At 39.5% G+C, this 23,016-nt stretch overlaps 1 protein-coding gene across 6 annotated transcripts in view; it reads right to left on the minus strand.

Annotated features, from left to right (window-relative positions):
* The window catches only part of Kansl1 (KAT8 regulatory NSL complex subunit 1), a 124,049-nt gene extending 106,359 nt beyond the window's left edge, over positions 1-17,690 (minus strand). For 3 of the 6 annotated variants that reach the window (XM_051178743.1, XM_051178704.1, XM_051178715.1), the window contains exons 1-2: positions 17,564-17,683; positions 15,818-15,935 (exon numbers count right to left, since the gene is read on the minus strand). The gene's annotated coding sequence lies outside the window, so the exon portion shown is untranslated. Of the gene's footprint in view, positions 1-15,817; positions 15,936-17,563 lie in introns of all 6 variants that reach the window. The other 3 variants (XM_051178730.1, XM_051178724.1, XM_051178735.1) reach the window with 2 other exon arrangements.
* Between the last annotated feature and the right edge of the window lie 5,326 nt (positions 17,691-23,016).

The raw sequence follows: 23,016 nt of genomic DNA on the forward strand, positions 1-23,016 counted from the left end.
ACATAAAATAAATAAATAAATAAAAATAATTTTAAAAAAAGAAAGGAAGAAAGAAAGAAAATCCTAAATAGAGCTGGGTGGGTACATGCCTGTAATCCCAGCACTTAGAGGTAGAAGCAGAAGGCTAGTTTCACTACCATACAGCAAATCTGAGTCCAGTCTGGAATGCATAGGAGAGAACCTGTCTGAAGAAAGGAACATCACAAAACAGAAGGAGGAAATCACAAAGTATTGGCACTAATAAATCCAATAAGCCTATGTCAGGTCAATATACAAATTGCAATTTTATTTCCTTTTTTGTTGTTGTTGTTGTTGGTTTTTCGAGACAGGGTTTTTCTGGGTAATAGCTCTTGCTGTCCTAGAACTTATTCTGTAGACCAGGCTGGTCTCGAGACTCACAGAGATCTGCCTGCCTCTGCCTCCGGAGTGCTGAGATTAAAGGTGTGTGTCACCACTGTATGACTAGTAACAGTATTTCTACTGAGGAGGTAGCTCAGTGGTTAAAGTACTTGCTGTGCAAGAATGTACAGAGTTCAGATCCTCAGTACGGCAGCCAGCCTGTACTTTCAATCTCAGAAGTAGATTCCCTGGAAGAAATTGGCTAGTGACACTACTAGACCCTGAATCAATAAATAAGGCGTAAGAGCAACTGAGGATGATTCTCAACATAAACCTCAGCCTCCATATTAACACACACACACACACATATATACATATACATTCACATATACACACCCCACAGTCAAAATATTGGGGAGGATAAAAAATTCAATCACATTAGCACCAAAAAGAACTAAATAAGAGCTGCAGACATGGCTCAGTAGCTAAAAGAATGTATTCTCTTACAGAGGATCTGGATTCAACTTCAGTTCCCACCACCCACATGGTGGCTCACAACCAGTTTCAAAGGATCTGATGTCCTCTTCTGATCTCTGTGGACACCAGGCACACAAGTGGTACCCAGACACACATGCAGACAAACACCCATATACATAAAATACATTTTTAAAACTTAAATTTGTTGACAGGTATAATGGTACATGCCTTTAATCCCAGTAGAGGCAAACTCTCTTGAGTTTGAGACCAGCCTGGTCTTCATAGCTAGTTCCAGGACAGCTAGGGCTACACAGAGAAACTCTGTCTTGAAAATACCAAAAAATAAATAGATAAATAAATTTGTTTTAAAAGACAGAACTAAAATAGTATTTAATTTCTAAACAATTTCACTTTAACAATAAACCACTTGTAAAATGTCAGAAGGCAACGTATTTCTGTCCTTAATTCCTCCTTGAGAAATCACCTAAGTGCACTCACCTCCCTTCACATCATACTTGCAACTTCATTGCTAATAGTACATGTGTGGGAAACTTAGGTTTCCTTCAAATTGAAGTTACTCTAAATTAATCTATGGAGAATGAAAAAAGACCCAGCATGTCACAGATATAATCAGCCATCTACCAGAATAACAGCAGCTAGGACATCAGTGAGTTAAAGAGTTTGAGGAACATAAAGTTGTAGTACTGAAAGTACTTATCTTCAGAGACTTAGGACTGGAATGTATTATTTATTATTTTAAAAGCTTAAACAATAGCAGCAGTATTATATATTGCCTAAAGAGTATTATAACAGATGATTGGCAAGCCATCTATAAAAGGGTAATTCAAAGAGAAAGTATTGGGCATTCTTGTTACCAAAACAATCCAGGGCATAAAGATGCTCTCACCTTAAAATATAAGCATCTAGGAGAATGTGCCAAATAGAGAACATGACCATCAGTCAACTAATTTCCAAGCCATTCTAATCATTTTATCTTTTTATTTTTATCTATATATCAACAATGCTTTTTCTGCATATAGTCTGACATAATTATGATTAGTACAAGTCACTGGAATTCTGTACTCACTGGACAGATACAATGTTGGGCTAAATTAAGTTATATATCTATACCTGAAGTAGCCATGCGATTTTTTTTAATTTTATTTATTTTTTTAGAAATTTATTTTTATTTATTTATGTATTTATTTATTATGCAGTGTTCTGTCTGCATGTATCCCTGCTGGCCACAAGAGGGCACAAGAGGGTTGTGAACCACCATGTGGTTGCTGGGAATTGAACTCAGGACCTCTGGAAGAGCAGCCAGTGCTCTTAACCTCTGAGTCATCTCTCCAGCCCAGCCATGCGATTTTTGAGAAGTAATTTTATTGCTCTAAATGTCTTCACGTATAAGATGAAAACTTTCATTAGTTTAAATCAAGGTTCTCTCCTTTTTCTTTCTTTTTTTTTTTCTTTCTTTATGTGCATGAATGTTTTGCCTGCACGATATATGTGTACCACATGCATGCCTGGTGCCTGCTGTGGAATGGAGTTACAGATGACTATGAACCACCATATGGTTGCTGGGAATCAAACCTGGGTCCTTTGAAAGAGCAACAAAAGCTTTAAATCAAGATTTCCTCTAATACTATAAAGTTTACTGACTTGAAAACATGAAAAGTACAACAATAATAGCTATAATGAAGTGAGGCTCAATATTCCACATGTTTAACAGCACAAAATTTTGGAAAAATTATATAAATTTTAAATAATATAACCAATGTTTTTCCTCCAAAAATACCAGAGGCCCCTAAGACATACATATGTAATAGAACTTCTGAATTATAATCAGAAGTTAACTTCTTTCTATGAGCTATGCTCAGTAGTTAAAGCACTCAATATGCAATTCCCAGAGCCCATGGTAAGTCAGGTACAGTAGCCTGCATCTATAGCACAAAGCTCCTACCTTGAGATGGGAGGCAGAGACAGGAGATCGGCAAATGTAGAACAACGAGAGAGGGGAAGGGGAGGGAGAGGAAGAAGGAGTAAAGATGGGCGAGGGAAAGAGAAGAGAGGTGTGGAGAGAGGGGAGGAGTGGGAGAAGGGAATGGGAGGGCAGGGAAGAAAGAGAGGAGGGAAGGAGAGGAGAGGAAAGAGAGAGGAGGGAGGAGGGGAGGGGTGAAGAAGGAAGGGGAGGAGTGAGAGAGAGAGAGAGAAGAGAGGGAGAGAAGAGAGAGACACTAGCCATGAACAAGGTAAACGATGAAGACTGATGTCTAAAGTTGTCCTCTGACCTCCACATGCATAATGGATGTGCATACCCTCATTCACACAATCAGACACTTACCTGTGCACACACACAAAAAGAAAATTGACATATATGACCACTAGTAATATAAAAACAAAATCATTGACAAAATATATATGCAACACCTAAAAATGACTTCCCAATTTTGAGAAAACATATCCCAATCTAGACTTTAGTTACATAAAATTATTTTTTTGCTTAAAAAGATATGCACTATAAAGCAGAGATAGACTCCAAAATACTTCACAGAAAAGCAAAAGATCTCAAAATTTAGGTGCCTAAACAAAAATCTTAAATTGCTAAGTATCACAACAAGGGAGTAGAGGAAAAACTACTTTTTCTCAAAGTAGAAAAACAAACTACAATTGAGAGAAAGCAATAAAGACCATCACAAGTGTCCAGAAGCACTGAGACTTACGTAAGCAAAACCTAATAGCTAGGAGTGATGCTTCAGGCCTGAAATCCCAACACTCAGAAGACTGCTAAATGATCAAGGCTTGCCTGGGATATATACTGAGTTCCAGGACAGCATAGACTTAAGGACTCAAGACCCTATGTTTAAAAAAAAAAAAAAAAGAAAAGTACAAAGCTACTAAAAGATGAAAGGGTTATCTGATGACTAGATTATTAACAGTGATCAAAGCAAAACAATTTACATACAACATTTATTTACTTTAGTGTTTACTAGAGAAGATATAAGGGAAAAAAACTATTTCTAAATTATTCTTTAAAGCATACAAATCACTGATAGTAAACCAAATTCATCATTAAACTTGCAAGATGCTTCCAAACTGATGTATCAAATGCCAGACATATTAATTATAAGACTTCAGAAAAACATCCTAGCTGGCATTCATGTGGGAGAAATGACCTTCTTTAAGTCCCAGTTGGACGGAACTGGGATCTATTTGCTTTTGCAGCATTTACCCAATCCCCTGTTCAACTCTTTGCATAATTAGGTACTCAATAAATACTTGCTAAACAAAAAATGTCAACATAGCTTCCATCTTCTCATGAAATGGCAAGTCTCTTACAAGAGATGGGATCAGAAACCTTAGCATGACTATTACATAAGATGGGATCAGAGACATAGTAACAAGGAAAACACCCTGACTCAAAAGGGAGAAATCATCAGTACATCAGAACTCTCTAAGAATTATGCAAATACTATTTATGTGTGCTTTTATGAGACAACTGATAAAGCTCTAAATAAACAGACTATATAGAAGGGGGACTAAGCATAAACACTATTTGCCACCCAAATGAAAAGAAACAGAAGACTGATCTTGGGTAATTATTTTAGAAAAGCTATATTCAACATTTTAATAAATTATATGAAAAATATGTAAGAAATGTCTTGTGTTAAAGATGGAAGTGTGATCTTCCCAAATTTAAAACCACCATGAGTTAGAAAAATAAAAATCTGAGAGATGGAAAGGATTTCTAAATAAGTATAGCAAATGAGAAATATTTACAAAACCTAGGCTTTCTTTTCAGCTGACCAAATATTTCAGCAAGCATGAATTCTGCCTAAATATTGCAATTCTGTCCAGCTGAAGAGAAACTGCTCCTGCTCTAGGAAGTTCCTGTGTAGACAAAATTATGAAATCCAGAGGGACACATTTGAAACTAAGCTTTCTAATGATCTCACCTAACTAGCAAGGTTCTGCTTTCATTGAAGAGACTACTAAGAAAAGACAGACTATTACAGACAGAAAATAGCAAGTATAACACTGTACCTACAAAATAAAATCTAAGCTATGTTTAAAGAATCCATGTCTTCCCATCAAAAAGGCATTTTTGAATAATTGCTCTATGCAAAAAGAAGAGGGAAAGTAAAAATTTTTTAAAAAAATTCTACTCACAACAAAGAAAATGCCACAAACAGAACTTACTTTTCTATTCTACCAAATCACAGTTTAGCTGTATCCAAACCATACTCTCAAGTTTTAATTTTTTTTTTTTTTTTTTTTTTTTTTTTTTTTTTTTTTTTGTGGTTAGTATTTTAAGACAGAGAGAGTCTTGTTTTGTAGTCCAGGTTGTTCTTCAATTCACTATGTAGCCCTAGCTGGCCTCAAACTCATGATGATCCTTCTGCCTCAATTAGCACAAAAAGGTGCTGCTATTTACAAGCATGTGCTACCTACACAACTCAAAAAATTAGTAATAAAAAACAAAAGCTGCATGTCAGCAAGTGGCCTACCAGGTGAAGGGTTGCTGCCAAGCCTTATGACAACCAGCTCAATCCCATGGTAGGAGAACTAACTTATGCAAGTTGTCCTTTGATCTCCACACAGTTCCATGGTATGCTTCTGTGATCTCATACTTGTGCAAACATACACAGAAAATAAACGTACAAAAAATGTAATAGAAAATCAAAGTCAGGTTGGGGATGTGGTTCAGCTGGCAGAGTGCTTGGTAACACACATGAAACACTAGAATCCATCTAAACCATCCTATATTCCCAAACTCACAAAGGAAAAGTAGAAGAATCAGAAGTGAGGTGAAGGCCAGCCCAAATTATATTAAATCCCATCCCAAAAATTGAATAAGTAAATAAATATCAAGTGTGGTAGCATATTCCTGTAATCCCAGAGTCTGGACGACCAAAGCAGGATAGACAGTTTGACTATAGCCTACACTACATAGCAAGACTCTCTCAAAAACATAATAAAGGAAGAGAAAGCAGTTTTAGGTAACTATTATAAATCCAGGAGGAAAAATAAAGCTGTCAAAGTTCCAGAGAAGGTTAAAGGAATGAATATTAAATTTAAAACCAGGCATCTTCAACTGAGAAAACATGAAAGCCAAGGGATAAGGTAATTTACTTTAAAAGATAGAAAAATCTGAGGCTGGAGATATGGCTCAGTAGTTAAAAGCATTGGTTGCTCCTCCGAGGATCTGAGTTCAATCCCACACTGGCATCTTATTATTGGCTGTAATTCTACTCCCAAGGAAAACCAATGCCCTCTGCTGGAGTGTATAGGCATGGTGCACAGACAGACATACAAGCAATTTAACCCAACATTAAAAAATTAAAATTAGTATGGCAGTGGTGGCACACACCTTTTATCACAGCACTTGGGATGTAGAGACAGGTGGATCTCTATGTTTGAGGCCAGCCATGCTACAGAGTGAGTTCCTGGGCAGCAAGGGCTACTGAGAAACCCTGTCTCAAAAGAAAAAAGAAAAAAAAAAAAGAAAAGAAAAATCCAATATTGGCAATTCTAATCAACCACATCTTAACTATTAGCCACTGAAAATCAAAAATTATAGACTCTATCTTTCTAAAAAAAAAAAAAAAACAAAACAAAAAACCCAGATGGTGGTGGCACACATCTTTGGGAGGCAAAAGCAGGTGAATCTCTTGAGCTCAAGGTCAGCCTGGTCTATAGAGAGAATTCTCCAGGATAGCCAGAATTACACAAAGAAACTCTGTCTCCAAAAAAAAAAAAAAAAAAAAAAAAAAAAAAAAAAGGAAAGAAGAGACATAAATCTGTGGAATGAATGAGTTACCACCAAAAGGTATATGAAGTTAAAAATAGATTTCAAGAAGTGCTTACATCTATGGATAAATTCACCCTTGGGTCTACAGGATGGAAATAATTTCAAGAAACCCTAAGATTCTTAGATTAGCTCTTAAACAGGCATTGGTGGCACACACCTTTAGTCCCAGCACTCAGGAGGCAGAGGCAGGCGGATCTCTGGGAGTTCACGGTCAGCCTGGTCTACAGAGCAAGTTCCAGGACAGGCTCCAAAGCAATACAGAGAAACCCTGTCTTAAAAAACAAAAAACCAAAAAAAAAAAAAAAAAAAAAAAAAAAGAGTAGCACTTTTTTTAAGGTCAATGACATTCTGATGAAAGATGGCATTCTGTAAATATGTTTCTCTTACTGGTTAATGAATAAAGCCCTGTTGGCCAATAGGAAAGCAAGATAGGCGGGACTAGGAGACAAGGAGGACTGAGAGAAGAGATAGGAGATTCAACATACAGGACCAGGAAAGCAGAGGTCTGGATCCTCTTTCTGGTAAGATAAGACCACATGGAAAAGCTTAGATTGATAGAAATGGGTTAATATTTAAGACAGAGCTAGCCAATAAGAAACGCTAGTAATAGGCCAACAGCTTTATATCTAATAGGGTGTCTCTGTGTGTTATTTGGGGCTGACATGGCTCTGGGACAAGGCTGTCGAGAAAATAACATTCCTTAGTGCCATCCAGACAGACAGACAGCCTCTAGAAACTTAGCTCACGCAGGAGCATCAGTAAATTTAACAATTTTCTCACTCCACTTAGCTGGTATCTCATCAATCCTAGGAGCTATTAACTTTATTACTACAATTATTAATATGAAACCACCAGCTATAACACAATATCAAACACCATTATTTGTGTGATCTGTTCTTATTACGGCTGTTCTTCTACCTTCTTTCACTACCAGTACTAGTTGCAGGTATTACAATACTTCTAACAGACCAAAATCTCAATACAACCTTTTTTGACCCTGCTGGAGGAGGAGATCCTATTCTTTACCAACACTTATTTTGATTCTTTGGTCACCCAGAAGTTTATATTCTTATCTTACCTGGCTTTGGCATTATTTCACACATTGTTACATACTACTCAAGCAAAAAAGAACCATTCGGGTATATAGGAATAGTGTGAGCAATAATGTCAATTGGATTTCTAGGGTTTATTGTATGAGCCCACGATATATTTACAGTAGGCTTAGATGTAGACACTCGAGCTTACTTTACATCTGCCACTATAATCATCGCCATTCCAACCGGAGTAAAATTATTTAGCTGACCAGCGGTTTCTAGTTATTACAGGACACAATGGGTTATCAGCAAATTGGTTCTGCCTTTCCAAAGGCAAAATAAAGTTGCTGACAAAGTTCCTTCCATTCTCTTTATCTATTTTTATAAGTATAACAAATACATAGTCTTAGTCTTCTATTTCATACTTAGAGTCTTTTATGTAGCTTTGCTCCTGACTGTCTCAAGATTTAAAAATTCTCCAAAAAGCAGCCGGGGGTTGGGGATGTGGAGGGGTGTGGAGTGAACACCTGTAATCCCAAACACTTTGGGAACACAAGTAGGGACATCAAGCCCACCTAGTTTAAACATAGTTCCAGGCAGTACAGGGTTGCATAGTGAGAAGCTCCTCACAAAAATAAAACAATCTTCAAGAGATGGAGAGATGGAAAGGCAGTTAAGAGCACTTGCTCTCTTACAGGGTACCCAGCACCCACATGGTAGCCCACAACCATCTGTAACTCCAGTTTTTGGAGTTCCAACACCCTCTCTCTGTGCTGACCTCTGAGAGCAATAAGCATTCAGCATGGTGGTACATATGCAGACAAATGATTTGTACACCTCAGGTAAAATAAACACAACTAAAAATATTTTTTTAATCTTCAAAAAATTATATTTCAGTAGGCATGTTGGCTCCTGCTTTCAAATCTCAGTCCTTAGGAGGCAAAGACAGGCAGATCTCTGGGAGTTTTAGGATAGCCAGGATTACACACTGACACTCTTGTCTCAAATAAATTATTAAATTTCAGCAAGGCATGGTGGAGCACGCCTTTAATCCAAGGACTTGGAAGGCAAAGGCAGACTCTCTCTCTGTGAGTTCAAGGCCAGCATGGTCAACATAAAATCCCAGGTCCACCACAGTTACACAGTGAGACCATGTCCTAAAAATAAATAGAGCTCATCAGCTAACAGTATTAGCTGCTCTTCCAAAGAACCTTAGTTCAGTTCCAAGCACCCATTTCAATTGGATCACAACCACTTATTACTCTAACTCCAGAGGATTCAATGCCATATTCTGGCCTTCTTGGGCACTGTATACACATGACATATAGAAATAAAAACAAATATTTAAGAGTAAATAGAGCTGAAGATATGGCCCCTTCGTTGGGAACACTTGGCTGCTCTTCCTGGGTTCAATTCACAGCACTCACATGGCAGCTCACCACTATCTGTAACTGCGACACCTTCACAGACATACATGCAGGCAAAAACACCAATGCACATAAAATAAAAAGTAAAAAATCTACCACAGTACAGTAGTTCTGTAGCATGTAGTTTGAGTTCCCATGAATTCAATTAAAGACATTAAAAATATTTACTATTGCCCACACCTTTAATCCCAGCACTCAGAGGCAGAAGCAGGAGGATCTCCATGAGTTAAAAACCAGCCTGGTTTACAGAGGAAATTCCAGAACAGCTCTAAGCTACACAGAGAAACCCTGTCTCAAGAAACAAAAAGAAAAAGAAAATTTACCCTTAAATCCTTAAACATAATTATCTTTATCTTCCCATTAATGTTGCTGCTCATTTAGATCTAGTCTCAATTTTCTTTAGTATAAATAATGCTACAAAAAGTATCTTTATTTACAAATATCTTTTCCCTCTTTGGATAAATTCATAGAGCTAGAACCCCAATTGAAAGATATTTTTAAGTTTATTGGTATGTACTATCCAGTATCTTCAAGAAAAATTTGACCCTGTACACATTCCCACAGTGTTCATAGAGAATTTTTAGCATCTCTAACAGTTTCATTTGTCAATTTAATAGGTGAAAATCATTTACTTTGTAGTACTTTGATTAGTTATTAGAATAAAAATGTTTTTCATATGCTTCTTGATGATTTATAATTTCTTTTAGTGAACTTTGATCATGTTCTTTGCCAATAAAGTTTTTACCTTCTCTTGACAAACTTGAAAACCAGTTGAGATAGTCACATGAATAACTGGCTCCCCCTGCTGGTCATACATAACCATGATCAAGAGGCAGATAAACTGGCTACAACTACTGTTACAAACACCACATATACAGTGTGAAGTACTTTGTCTCTTAAACTTACACTGAATATGTTCTAGAAAGGGAGAGAGCAAATATCACACATTAATGTGTAAGAACACGTATAATAAGTTTCCTGCTTTGTTGAAGAGTCTGCTAGACATACTATGGCCTATGGGCTGAAGATGAAACATGACAGAAGAACTTCAGGTGACTGACAAGGCAAGATGTCTCTGTCATTTCTAGAGATTATATACTATCCTTCTGTGGTCTTTGAAGGAGTTGAAGACAGATAGTAATGATTATAGTTTTCCTTAGTTAGGATTAAAGATAAGTTACATAGACTTTAGACACACAAAGATAGAATAGATGATGGGATATTTTCTTAAATCTTGCTAAATGTTAATGGACTAAATATTGTTAACTGTGATTCTTATTTGATAACTGTTTTGTTATATATTTTATTGTGTTAAGGTCCTTCTTTTTATTTAGACAGAAAAGAGGAGATGATAGAAGATGCCATTATGTATATATGTTTCTCATACTGGTTAATAATAAAGCACTGTTGGTCAATAGGAAAGGAAGATAGGAGGGACTAGGAGACAAGGAGGAAATAGGAAGTAGTAAGGAAGAGTCAGGATGGAGAGCCTGGAGAACAGAACCGCCATTCCAGCCACCTCTCGCTGGTAAGACCACATGGAAATACATAGAAATGGGTTAATAATTAAGGCAGAGCTAGCCGATAAGAAACAAGTAACCGGGCCAACAGAATTATATCTAATACAGAGTCTCAATGTGTTATTTGGGGCTGGCGTGGCGGCGGGACAAAACCGGGCGGCGGGTGGAAAAACCATACTCGTTACAAGGTCTTACTATGTACACCAAGCTGGCCTTGAAATCAAAGATCTGTCTGCCCCTGCCTTCCAAGTGCTGGGTAATAAATGTAGGTATGCACCATCACATTTGGCACAAGCAAAGAAAGACTTTTAGTGCTTGACCGTGTAGCTCCCCCCTAAGGGGGGGGGGAAATATATATATATATCAATAAATTCAAAATCACTGGCCAGGAATGGTAGCATATGATAGTTATCCCAGCACTCAAGAGGCTAAGGGCATGAATGAGTTCAAGGGCCAGCCTGATCTACCTAGTAGTTCTAAGCAGCTAAGGTTACTACCAAGAATGTCTTGAAAAGAAAAAACCAAAAACAAAAACACACACACAAACACATAAACACACAAACAGACAAAAAAAAAACCCTCAAGACTAGCAAGTAGTTCAGCTGGAAAAACGCTGCCTAGCATGCAGGAACCTCTGGATTGGGATCACTAGCACTACATTAAAAACTCAGGCATGGGAGGAGGGAGAAGCTAAAGAGATGGCTCAGTCATTAAGAGCACCTGTCGCTGTTCTTCCAGAAGACCTGTGTTTGATTCTCAGAACCCACAAAGCAGCTAACAACCGTCTGTAATTCCAGTTCCAAGGAATTTGATCCCTTCTTCAGAATGCCTTAGACATCAGGCAAGTATGTGGTACACATATATACATCCAGGCAGAAACCATATGCATAAAATAATTTTAAAAATAGGCATAGTATGGCAGCTCATGCCTGTAAACCCAGCATTAGGAAGCAGGGGGAGTTCAAGGTAATACTCAACTGTACCATGAGTTCAAAGCCAGCCTGAACAAATGATACCATGCTGAAGAAAAAAATTCTTGGAGACTAGAGAGATACAGCAGCAGTTAAGAACACGTGTTGCTCTTGCAGAGGACCCAAGATTGATACCAAACACCCATGTTGGGTGACTCACAACCACATCTATAACTCCAGCTCCAGAAGATCTGACATCCGCTTCTGGACTTCCTGGGCACATGCGTGCACACACAGACACAGACAGACAGACAGACAGACAGACAGACAGACAGACAGACACACACACACACACACACACCAGAAAAATGCATAACTAAATTTAAAAAAAAACTTTTTTTTAATTAAAATCCAGCCAGGTACTTGGGAGGAAGAAACAGGTGGATCTCTGTGAGTACCAGGCCAGCCAGCTCAAAAAAAAAAAAAAAAGAAAGAAAAAGAAAACATTAAGATCCCAAAATAACACATGTCCTAAATTACTAGTCCATTTTCAGTTCATCACTTCAGCCACTGCTCAAAAACCTGCCTCCCGTCATCCAACAAAAGAGGACACAGGGAATTACCTGTTAGTTTCCACTTAATTTTAAATGTTGTTTTCAAATATTTGGATTTGAGTCAAACAAAAAGTATAAAAAGCGAGGTGTAGTGGATCATACTTTTAATCCCAGCACTCGGGGCAGAAGCAAGCTTATCTGTCTTAATTCAAGGCCAACCTAATCTTAATCGACAGTTTAGACAGCCAAGGTAACAGTAAGAACTTATCTCAAATTTAAAGTTTCAGCAGGGAAAAACTCTTGCCATTCAAGTCTAATATCCTGAGTTCAATTCCTAGAAGCACATCAAGATGCAAGGACAGAGCAAACTCAACAAATAAAAATAAGAAATAGGTGGGTGAGACACCTCCAAGGTAAAAGCACTGCAAGCCAAGTCTGCCAACCTGAGTTTGATCCTCAGGACCCGCAAGACACAACTGTAAGGTATATATACACACAGAGAGACACTCCGAAATAAACAAACAGTAAGGAAAAAAAAAATTAGGCCAGGTGTAACACATGCCTTTAATCCCCCACACTCAAGATTCAGAGACAAGTGAATCTCTGAGTTTGAAGCCAGCCTAGTCTACATAGTGAGTTCTAGGTTAGCCAGGGCTACTTACATAAAAACACCATGTCCCAAAAATAAATAAACAAATAAATAAATAATTTAATTAGGGACCAGCAAGACAGTTCGGCATGTAAAGATGATTACTTGGAGGATGGAAATATGGCTTATTGATTAGAGCACTGGCTGCCCTTCCAGAAGACCTGGGTTCATTTCCTATAACCACACACATACAAGGAGGAAAAATACCCACACACATTAAGGCAAAGTAATAATTTTTAAATGTTTTTTTTTTCTTCCTTGGTTATTTTTATTTTTTTATTTTTTTTATGCATATAGAGTATTTTTTATTTAATTTTATAAAAAAATTAAAAAAAAAAAAAAAAAAAAAAAACCTGCTGCCAGACCTAATGACTTGAAATTGATCCTGAAAACCCACTTGGTCAAAGGAGAGGCTCAACTCCCACAAGCTGTCCTCTGACCTACACACAGCACATGCACTATGGCCCATACGTGTGCACACATGTACATTTGTGCATGCTCAAATAAATAAATATAAAATTTTCAACTAAATTACAATAAAAAAATAAAGTAACTGAAAATAAGCCATATGAAATATAGAAATTTTAGAGGCTGAGGCTAAAGCTCAGTAGTATAATGCTTATCCAGGATCTCCAACATTACACCAAAAAAGAAAAATGAACATTTTACCATAATGTATACACTTTAATTAAAGTCTCGCTTCCTTTTATTAAAAAATGTAACTGGTGGTATGGCAGTGCACTCTCTTAATCCCAGCATTTGGGAGGCAGAGGCAAGTGGATCTCTAAGTTCGAGGCCAGCCTGGTCTACAGAGTTCTAGGCCAGCCAGGCCTACACAGAGAAACCCTATTTAAAAAAACAAAAAAAAAAGGGCTGAGGAGATAGCTCAGTGGTTAAGAGCACTGGCTGCTCTTCCAGAGGACCCACATGGCAGCTCACAACTGTCTGTAACTCCTATTCCAGAGGATCTAACACCTTCACACAGACATACATGCAGGCAAAATGCCAATATACATAAAATACAAGTAAATAAATTACAAGTTAACAAATGCAATGCCAATCTAAAAATTCAAGGGGAAAAGTACCGTTTCTGTCAAATTAAGCATATTTTGAAATGTCCTTATGCATAAAAAACGAGAGGAAGGGGCTGGAGAAATGGCTCAACGGTTAAGGGAACTGACTACTCTTCCAGAGGACCTGGGTTCAAAGATCTGTCACTCTCACACAGACATACCTGCAGGCAAAGTACCAATGCATATAAAAAGTAAATATTTTTTTTAAAAAAGGAGGAAAATATGAAGGGAAAAAAACTGTTTATGGCTTATGCCTACAATCTCAGCACTTGGGGAGTCATTAGACTACTAGGCCATTCTCGGATATATAGCAAGACTCTATCTCAAAACTATGACGTTTAGATTTAGCTCGTTTTTTACACCAAAGGATTGGTAGGAAACATAAAACTAAGGCAGCCACATAATTACATTCTAAAGTAGTTAACAGGTAATAATTCAGACATACTATAGACATTGACTGTATTTCCACCATGTCAAAGGACTCTGGTAATACCCCAGGTTTACCAATAATTAGAGGTAAAACCTTAAACACTACACACATCACTAAAAAGTAGGCCTCAATATTTTAATACCTTAAAATCAAGGAAACTGATCATAGAAGCCAGCAAGTCCTGGTACAAAACAATTGTTAAGAAGTAGAAATAATGGGGGCAGGAGAGATGGCCCAGCAGTTAAGAACACTACCAAGGTCCCACCCAGGGTTCAATTCCTAGCACCCACAGGGCAGTTTACTACTGCATGTAACTCCAGTTCCAGGGGTTCTGGAACCATCACACAGATATACATGCAGGCAAAACACCAACACACATAAATAAAAATATATTAAAAAAAAAAAGAAATGAAAACACAATTATACACAGACCTCCAGTTCTAGGCAATCAGAACTTTCCCCATTCAACCCCTGCAGTTGTACCATGGGGAAAAGGGCTAGAAAAAATGAGAGCAACAAGAGCAGCCAAAACATAAATGAGGATAAGAGTCAGTCTACATTACCTAAAGATTTCCCAAAAGTCTAAATATTTAGGTTACACAGACGCATTATTCTGATTTACCCACTACACTATTCTGGAATTACACAGAGCAGATCACCACAAAACAATCTTAACTACCATTATCTAACTCTCAAGGAAGGCGAGGCTGACAGAGGACTTCTGGCACTACTTTAATCAGTTCTTAGTCCTTCTTCTCACTCCCTCACTTTCAAGCCTTAAATTCAGTCTTCTGCTTGATCCTAACCAAGAGTTCTTTTGCAATCTCTGAACAGATCACAAAGAGCCATTAGAGACAAAGAACAACCATCATGGAAAGCTTTTTTATCAAATGATCACTGTCCACATTGCCCTCTACCCTGTGAAAGCAAGGACACAATGGCTACCTGTTGAAAAAAAAAAAAAATGAATGTAAGGGTTCACGAACTGGCCTAAAGAGCAGCAAGGCATTTGAAGAGTTGTACACATAAACCTTGATAATACTATATGAAACTTCAGAGTAAACAAATGGTTAATGACACATCTTTTGTAACACATGAATCAGCTACTGATTTGCAAAAGTGGGACACACCCAAGTTCATATGACTCTAAAGTACCTGTTTGAAAAAGGACCTTAAAGTCTGAACTGCCAAGCCATCAACCAGGTTTGGACCAGCATTTTATAAGTAGGTAAGCTGTAATAATTTAAAGCTTGAAAAAAATGAACTCATCATTATTATAAAAGTTAATTTGAGAACTTCATTAATATTTTAACACCAATAATCAAGAACAGCAATAATACAAATCCTAAGAAGCTAATAGTCCTGAGGATGAGTATCCTGTAAGGTAATTGAGTAGTAAATTCAAGAACACCCTAGCATTTGGAATGTTGAGACAGGACGTTCATGAAGTTAAGGCCATGCTCAGCAATCTAAAAAGTTCAGGACAGCCTGGGCTACAATGAGACCCAGTCTCAAAACACAAATAGCAAACAAATATTCTTGGTTCTAAAACACGCATAGGAAGTACTAAGGAAAAGCCAATACATCTTACCTTAAGAGGCATCCAAATAGCATTCATACTGTCAGGAATAGTTCAGATGAGACTCAGAAAGAAGCAGGAAGAGACTAAGAAATCCCTCCAGTTACCACGGATAAGGAAGTGGGAAGATCTGAAAAGGATGATTTTTCATTTAGATGGAAACAATCTAGAATATGTTAATAGCTTATTCTATCTGGGAAGGATACTAAGTGCCAACTGCCTTACCATCCTAAAAAGTGTTCCAGTGCTGGGTGTGGCAACACTCAGAGGAGGTTGAGGTAGGCTGTTATCAGTTCAACACTGGCCTGGTATAGAGTTTGAGTTTGGGGCCAGGCAAGGCTACTTACTGAGGTGGCATCAAACACAAAAACAACAACAAAAGGTTCAATATACAATTCCCTTTGGAAAGGGCACATGTATATCTTACATCAAAGGAGAACATAAATTTTAAATAATCGAAAATTACTTATAGAAGATTCAAAAAACCAACATCCCAAAGGAAAAGTTACTCTCCCAGTACTATTTCATAAGCACTACTGAAAATGATTTATTAATTAGCCACCTCAAAAAGTCTATAGCTACTTTTATTTAATAAATGTAAACCTCCCTGACAATTCCAATGTCCTAACTTTTCTTAAAATTAAGTTTCAGAGCACATTCTATATCAACATACCTATTCTTAACTTAAGTACTAACAAGTAAAAAAGGGGAGGGGCTTTGGCGAGGGGAGATCTTTAAAAGCAGCCCGGAGGAATTAATTTTGAAGGTGGGGGGGTGTTAAGTTTGTAGGGACGCAAAAGGATGGACTAAATGACCCCTTGTAGGAGCCTTAAGTCCTAGGCCTGAATGAAAATTCCAGCTTAACCAGTTACTGCTTCTCTTAAAATGGAGGCTTGCCCGAGTAGGAACACAAAAATACTCTCACTTCTTTAAAAAAAATAATTTCTTAAAAATCAGATTCGAGATACCCCGTTTTAAAAATAAAATAAAGCTCTGGGGTGGGTTTACTCTGTCTCCCCGTTTGCCACTTCGGTTAGGGACACTTGGCATCACTTTGCCTACCGCTCATCGGATTTGGGGGGTGGGGACCGGAGGAGTTTGACTCTTGACCCGACTCGCAGGCGAGCCTGAGCGCCCCCCTCCACCCCGCGACGCGACCCCCAGGCTCCACAGAACCGCGGGGCCGCGATCCCAGAGCGCACCAGCCCGCGCCCCTCCCCCGCCTCGGACCCTAGTCCCGGAGCCTCCCCCATCCCCCGCGGCCCGCGACTCCTCCGGCCCGGTCCCCATTGTTAGGAGGGGGCGGCCGTGGCCGGGGCTCGCGGCCCGGAGCCCGTGGCGGTTGCCCGACTTGCCTCAGGAGGGGGCAGCCCGCGGGATGCCGCTTCCCGTCCTGCCCGCCGCGGTCCGTCCCACCTCGCTCGGCCTCGGGGCTCCGCTCGGCGCCCCCCGCCCGGGCCCGCTGGCCTCCAGGCTCCCGGTCCGCCGCGGCCCATGGCCCGAGGCCCAGGCCTTGCGGGTGGGCACCGGCCGGGGGTCCCCACACACGCGTCCCCGCGTCCTCAGCCCGGCCGCCTTCAGGGCCCTCGGCGGCGCCCGCTCCCGCGACCCTTCAGCCTCCCTCCGCCCCGAGGCGGCGCCCTCCGCGCCGACCCCGGGATGGGACGCCCCACTCTGCGCCACCATCACCCCAACCCGCCGCGCCCCCACCCCCCGGGGCAGTAGTGCCAACGGCAGCTCCCCCGGCCCCGGACCTACCTGCACGGCTCAACCAAGCCTAGAGTGGGGGGGGGCGGGCAAGCTTCCGCCCTCCTCTGTCTCTCATTGGCCCGTCCAAGGCAATTCGCGAGCGCTATTGGCTGCGAGAGGACGTCCGTCAGAGCTGTGGGGGGCGGGACCGTTGGGGGGGGGAGAGAGATGCTGGTGCCTCGGCGTCTCTGTCTCTGTATCTCTCCTATCTCTGTCTCGGCCCTAGGAAAAGAGAGGCTTGAGCTGGACGGAACTGGAAGGGGGCCTAGTGGGAGAAATAAAAATTGGAATCCCTACAGAGCTTCACAGCAGTCCGCCACTCAACCCCTGGCCTCAGTCCCTCAGGTCCTCTGTCACCCCCAACCCCTGCCCCTCACCCTTCCAGGTTCTTCATCCAGGAAGCGATGTGATGAACACCGGGCCCGGAAGGCCATAGGGACAGAGATTTTGTATATGTGCATTAAACATACACATATAATTGTTTATTTATGAAGTCAATCAGATTTGAGGTCATGAGGGCCTGGAAAGGCCACACATCTTACAGACCAGGAAGGAATTGAGAGCTGATAGTCAAAAATCAGACTCAGAGGTGGTAACAGTGCTTACCTCAAGGGAGGAAAAGGATTGCCCAGCAGACCAAGGGAGAGAAAGACTTAATCTCAGGCACATTCTTGGTAGATAGTGATTTTTCGTACCATTCATAAACATTCCAACTAAAAATATATATATATATTAATTAGCCAAGCATGATGGCCTATGCCTATAATTCTAGCATAAGAGACCAAGATAGAAGAGTAATAAATTCAAAAGACAACTTGGGCTAACAAAGACAGTATTAAAATTTTTTTAAAATTTTAAATCAAGTCACAAAATTAGAAATAAACCACACGAACACAGCCCATGGAATCAACTAACCGGGGCTTGTAAGGACTCACAGAGACAAAACCGACATTCAGGGACCCTGTAGATCTGACCTAGGTCCTCTGCATGAATGTTTTGGTTGTGTAGCTTGCTGTTCTTGTGGAAGAGGAGGGCTGTCTCTGACTCTTTTGCCTGCTTTTGGGACCCTTTTCCTCCTACTGGATTGTCTCGTCCAGTCTTGATATGAGGGTATGTGCCTAGTATTGTAACTTGTTATGTCATGTTTGGTTGATACCCCAGTTGGAAGGGAAAAGTAAGAGGAGTAAATCCGGGGGAGAGGGGACTGGGAGGAGATGAGGGGAGGGGAAACTGGGATGTACTATGAGAGAAGAATAAGTTTTTTAAAAAGAAAAGAAGAGAAAACCAGGGCAAGCCGGGCAGTGGTGGTGCATGCCTTTAGTCCCAGTACTGGGGAGGCAGAGACAGGTGGATCTCTGTGAGTTCGAGGCCATCCTGATCTACAGAGAGAGTGCCAGGACAGGCTCCAAAGCTACAGAGAAACCCTGTCTCAAAAAACCAAAAACCAAAAAAAAAAAAAAAAAAAAAAAAAAAAGAAAAGAAATCAGCACAATATCCAGATTTAGTGGGGAATCTTACTTTTAAATTTATTCAGCTTCTGATACCAGTAATAAGTAAATGTATCCCGAGGAATTCCATAACACAGAAGAGAGTAAACAATGCACAGATGAGGAGCTAATTGGCATGCTAAAGGATCGACTTTCTCAAATTGTAAAAAGAAAAACCGCAGCTAAAATGAAGATGAAAGATAATGTTGAAGCAGCATGAAAGCAGAGGAGCCTTTCCATTACGGAGTGGATACAAAAACTAGAGAGCTTCTGGTCTTGAAGCTACTTAAAGGACTCTTCAGGCCCTAGTAGACAGGTGACAGAAGTAAGAACTAAGAAGAAAATACCATCATTCAGAACTCTTAACTTTTTCAGTGTTAGTGACACATAGGGACTCTTTCTCAGAATGTTTCTAAACTATATCAAATCATCTAGAATCCAGAGGCAGCCTGCCACATTGATCCAGAAGGATCACCTGGGGTACAGAGAAGTGCAAAAAAAAAAGGCTAGTTATAGTAAAACATAGTTTTGTTTTTTTCAAGTTGTTTATTTTTATGTATATGCATATAAAATGTTCTTTGTGCATGCCTTGGAAGCTAGACACTAATCCCTGGGGTAACTGTAGCTACAGACTGCTGAAGCTGCTGTGTGGGTGCTGGAAACAAAACCTGTCCTACGCAAGAACAAACAAGTGCTCTTAACCTCAGAAACATCTTCCCAGCCCCTAAAATTTTAGGACAAAAATGGTGGTACATGGTATTAATCAAGGACCTGGAAAACTATATTACCAAGAAAAAAAAAGGTGCCTTTTCATAGCGATCAAATAATAATTAGTTGAATGACCATTCTAACTTTCTAACTTTGAAGTCATAAATGAGTCATTTTTTAAAGAAATCTGAAACAACTGTCATACACTATGATGCTATAACATATTGGTCACAAACTCACAGGTACTACTCAAACTACTAAGTTTTATTATTTACATTCACTGTTGGAGGAAATGTTAATTTCCTCATGATTTGGATCAAAACTTCATGGAGTTCTCAATCTGTGGACCACAGACAATCAATCAATCAATCAATCAATAAATAAATAAATAAATAACCCACCTGACCTAAAGAAATAATCCTCTCCTCCCTCCATGTACTTATTCTTGGCCCCTCCTCCTTATCTTTCTTCCCTCCCTTGCCTCCAAATACTTTCTGGTTCCCCCTCGCACGGGCAGATGTCTGATATCCTGTGACATAAAGAACAAGGGAATAGAATGAGAGCTGAAGAAAGGATATATATACATGCATCATGTCTTTTTTCAAATAAAAAGAAAGGGCTGGGGGAATAGTTCTGTGTGAGCATTTGCCCTGGATGCCCAAGGACAAAGGAAAAAAGGATGTTTGAGTCATGTTATACATCTATGGTCATGAGGACATAGAGGTTTGGGTGGGACATCATTAGTTATGGCATTAGTTATTCTCCAAGAATAATGATAACATAAGAAATCTTCTTTAGCCAGGGGTGGTTGCACTTAAGAGGCTGAACAAAAAAGGTCCTAATTGGAGACTACCGTGAGCTACATAGCAAGACCTATCTCTTTTTTTTTTTGGTTTCAAGACAGGATTTCTCTGTGTAACAGCCCTGGCTGTCCTGGAACTTGCTCTGTAGACCAGGCTGGCCTCAAACTCAGAGATTCTCTGGTAAGACCTATCTTTATTTTACTTTATTCTGGATCCTGCTTTTTCATTAAAGGAGAGGTTCTGAATCTGATTGTGGAATCTAATTGTGGGAGTAGAAGTGACACAGAAGGTATTAGAGGAGGGAGACATAGGAATAGAAAACATACAGCAAGCCGGGTGCTGGTGGTGAATGCCTTTAATTCCAGTACCCAGGAGGCAGAGGCAGATGGATCTCTGTGAGTTTGAGACCAGCCTAGTCTACAAGAGCTAGTTCCAGAACAGTCTCCAAAGCCACAGAGAGGCCATGTCTCAAAAAAACAAACAAACAAACAAACAAACAAAGGAAAAGAAATGATACAGTACTCACACGTGAAATACATAGATTTTTTTTTTAAAGTTCTCTGTCAGTTCATATTTTCTCTGTTGATGAATTCTGCTTAGATCACCTTCAGTGAAGCTCCTTACCTACTATAAAACTAAATAAATCCTTTTTTATTTTAATTTACTGGATTAGGATTGGGTTGCCAATCACCAGAAGCAACACGTGCGCACACACACACATTTACTTGCTTCTAAACCAGGTTGGTAACTCACAATGTAATCCCAGACCTCTGGAGAAAGAAATATAACTCCAAATTTGAGACTAGTCTTGCCTCCCCAGTAAGTTTCAGGACAGCATGGGCTTCAGAGTGAAACCCTGTCAAAACTTCCCCTCAAAAAAGGAGCTAGGCTTGGTGACATTTGTCTATACTCCTTCCGTTTAGGAGGTGGATCCAAGTTGAAAATTCCAGGCAAGCCAGGCCTACATGAGACTCTGTCTCAAACAAACATTTCCTCCAGAAATGGCAAGGTTAATAATAATGATAATAATAATAACAATAACATTTTCCTGTTAGGATTGTTATGAGGTTTAAGTTAGTCAATATATGTAATGGATTTGTTTGGTTTTGGTTTTGGTTTTTAAAACAGGGTTTCACTGTGTAGATCTGGCTGTCCTAGAACTCACTCTGTAGAACAGGCTGAAACTCATAGAGATACCCCTGCCTCTGCCTCCCAAGTGCTAGGATTAAAGGTGTGCACCACCACTGCTGTAATGGGTTTTGTAGCCCAAAGGGATAGGTCATGTAGTTCAGTGGTCCAGCATTTGCCTAGCAAGCCCAAGGTCCCACATCTCTTTTTTAACACTGAAAAAAAAAGATAGTGCCTGATACAAACAACATACTTAATACTTAAATATCATTATTGTTATAGTTTTTGGTGCCTTATATTCCAGTCCATTCAATGAAAACTCTGTGATGATTATTTGTATTAATGATATGGGAGACAGCAAATTAGATTAATAAGGTTTACCCCAACTCTTGTTTTTCACTTAAATATTTCAAAGTCTGATTATTCCACTTTTTTCCCAATTTATTTTCCATTCCTCTGGGAAGGAAGACCAGTCTCTCTTTAAAAGCCTTGCAAATTCACTCAGTGGGAAGGGGAGGCTGTTTAATTATGAGGGACTAATTCCCAAAGGCCATGCATATGTCAGTGCAAATCAATGTGGAAAGTTGCCTTTAGAAAAGTCTTTAATATAACCTTGTGAAATTGAAGATGCACATACTTTATGTCCCAGCAGCCCCACTAAAGCCATATAGAAAATGCAAAATCATAATGAGTGTTTCCTACAAGAATATTCACGGTAGCAGTATGCCCATGGTCTCCAGCTGGAAAGATCCCAGGTGGCTTACCAGAGCAAAGTTAAATTATGGGTTTTGTTGGGCATTTTATTTGGTTTGATTTGATTTGGTTAGTAGATTGATTTTGGCATTGGCTGTTGTTTGGGGGTTTATTTGTTTTTGGTTTGCTGTTTGTTTGTTTTAAGACAAGCTCTCCATATGTAACACAGGTTGGTTTGGAATTCCTTTGTAGTCCAAGCTGGCTTTGAATTCCGGGTGATCTCCCACCATCAGCTTCCCTAGTACTGGGACTGGAGGCTTATGGCACCATGCCCAGCTTTAAATTACTGTCTGTTTGCTTTTACTATTACTGTGTGTGTGAGTGCAGGCCATGGCCCTTGTGTGGAGGTCAGAGAAAAACATTCAGGAATTACAAAGGGGGCAACCTGAGTTCAATCCTGGAACCCATTTGAGGTTGAAAGGAGAAATCCTAATCAACAAAGTTGTCTCCTACCCTCCACAGGTGTGCCAAGTATGTACACACACTGATAAGTAAAAATAATTAATTAAAACAAACCATACCAAAAAAATCATACATTTTGTGTTATATTTAATGATAAAAAATATTTTTTTTGTTTTGAGAC

Source organism: Phodopus roborovskii, unplaced genomic scaffold, assembly GCF_943737965.1.
Source record: "Phodopus roborovskii unplaced genomic scaffold, PHOROB, whole genome shotgun sequence".
Classification (NCBI taxonomy): Eukaryota; Metazoa; Chordata; class Mammalia; order Rodentia; family Cricetidae; genus Phodopus; species Phodopus roborovskii.